The 2,194-nt window shown below is 32.9% G+C and overlaps 1 non-coding gene across 1 annotated transcript; it reads right to left on the reverse strand.

Moving 5' to 3' along the window:
* Positions 1–1,300: 1,300 nt before the first annotated feature.
* LOC131181071 (small nucleolar RNA R71) lies at positions 1,301–1,407 on the reverse strand. The gene has a single exon (XR_009149698.1). It is a non-coding gene; the product is annotated as a small nucleolar RNA R71 (small nucleolar RNA).
* Between the last annotated feature and the right edge of the window lie 787 nt (positions 1,408–2,194).

The raw sequence follows: 2,194 nt of genomic DNA on the forward strand, positions 1-2,194 counted from the left end.
TCTTATTGTTACCATAAGGAGAAAGAGAGAGAAATCAAGAGGATAGGAAGGAAGGAGGAACGCTTTCTTTGGAGGAAGACAACCTACAGAATGACATTTTTTCAACTTCTATTTTCAAATATTTGGATTCTCTTTTTCTAGGTTCTTTCAATTTTAGTCTTATTTTTATGTTTTCGTGCTTTATTTCATATTTTCTACTTGTAAATCCAAACATGAGTGAGTATATATTTAAGATTTTAAAGTTGGGTATAATGATTTAAGTTTTACTTGTGGATTTAGACTGGTTTTAACTAGATTTAAATATATATAAGTTTTGATTCATATCTTGTGTCGTTTATTTACATACCATTGTTGGTACCCTTTGGGTTTGTTCTTAATCTTAGATTGAAGAACCGAGAGGTGAAGATCTATGATAGATAATCAAGATATTGAACTTAATCACCTAGTATTAGAAATAAAATATTGGGTTAAGAGGAATTTTAAGTTGATTAAAGTGTTTAAATGACTTTGGGTAATTAAACATTGTATGAGAATGGGGTTTAGTTTCCTTTAAAACACTTTTTAGTTTACTATTTGAATGAACCATATACTTGCGGATTAATTGAACTTAGTTTTAGGCACTGTTGCCGAGGATTTGATTTTATTTGATATTAGATAATTGATTGTTTGTTTAATTTGGGCATTTTATTTTTGTTTTTAATTTTTCTTTCATATTTTACTTTCAAATTTTATTTGTTTGGCTTTTGAGGTACTTATCTTTCATATGAGAAGAATAAGAAGTGAGAAAATTGATCTAATTTTTAATCCTAAAATTGAGAAGACATCTAAGGCTTTGAGAGCAGAATCAAAAAGAAGAAAAGCCAAAATTAGAATTCAAAGGCAATAAGAGCAATATCAAGAATAATAAGAGATTGAAGCTATGGGAAATAACAACAACATATCAGTTAAGGATCATGATTTTCCTAGTTTTGGTGATCTTTAACCAAGTATTACAAGGCCTAGAGTGGAAGCAAACAACTTTGATTTGAAGCCCTCACTTTGTCAAATGGTTCAATGAGCACAGTTTAGAGGAGGTCCTATTGAGAGTCCACATGTGCACCTTGCACATTTTCTTTAGATTAGCGACACGCTGAAGATAAATGGAGTGTCAGATGATACCATCCGTTTGAGATTATTTCCTTTTTCTTTGAAGGATCATGCTAGGGAATGGTTGCATTCATTACCTCTAAGGTCTATAACTACTTGGGGTGATTTGTCACAAGCCCTCTTGGCTCAATACTTTCCTCCTAGCAAAACTGCAAAATTGAGGAATAAATTAACTTCTTTCAAACCAAGGGATGATGAGAGTCTCTATGAAGCATGCGAGAGATACAAGGATCTTCAAAGGAGATGCCCACATCATGGAATCCCTAAATGGATGCTAGTTTAGCATTTCTTCAATGGTGTTTCTCCAGCTATTAGAAGTATAATTGATGCATCTTCTGGAAGTGATCTTATGGAGAAACCAGAATATGAAGCTTGTTCAGCATTGGATAACATTGCTTACAATAATTATCAATAGAGCTATGAAAGAAATGAAGTGAGGAAGCCATCAGCTGGCATTTATAAGTTAGATGCCATGAGTATGTTCAATGCCAAATTTGATGCTTTGATAAGAAAAATGGATAAGTTAAGCATGAAGGTTGATGCTTTAATTGGAGGATCTAGTCATACAAAAGATGTTGGTGCAGGAAATGTGAATTGTGTCAATGATTTTCCTTCCTATAGGTAAGAGTTTGGAAATAAGCAAGTCAATTTTGTTGGGAATTATAATAAGAGGCCAGTTAGTAATCCTTTTTCTACCACATATAATTAAGCATGGAGGAACCACCCTAATTTTTCTTAGGGAGGCCGACAAGGGCAACAACAACAGAATTATCAATGACTTTTTAATTTTCAACAACAACAGAATTTTTAGCAAAAGAGGGTACCACCTAGATTTCCACCACAAAGAAATCAAAATGCACCTATTCCATAACCACCAGTTTAGTCTTTAGACCAAGATTCAGTTTTGAAGTATGTGATGGAGAATTTCCTATTTGCTCAACAAAAGCAAGGTGAAATAGTACAACAATTAACTTCAAGGATAGATCGACTTACTACTCATAATAAGATGCTAAAAAATCAGATAGCCCAACAAGCTAGTTCTTCTAGT

Source organism: Hevea brasiliensis, chromosome 6 (assembly GCF_030052815.1).
Source record: "Hevea brasiliensis isolate MT/VB/25A 57/8 chromosome 6, ASM3005281v1, whole genome shotgun sequence".
Taxonomy (NCBI): Eukaryota; Viridiplantae; Streptophyta; class Magnoliopsida; order Malpighiales; family Euphorbiaceae; genus Hevea; species Hevea brasiliensis.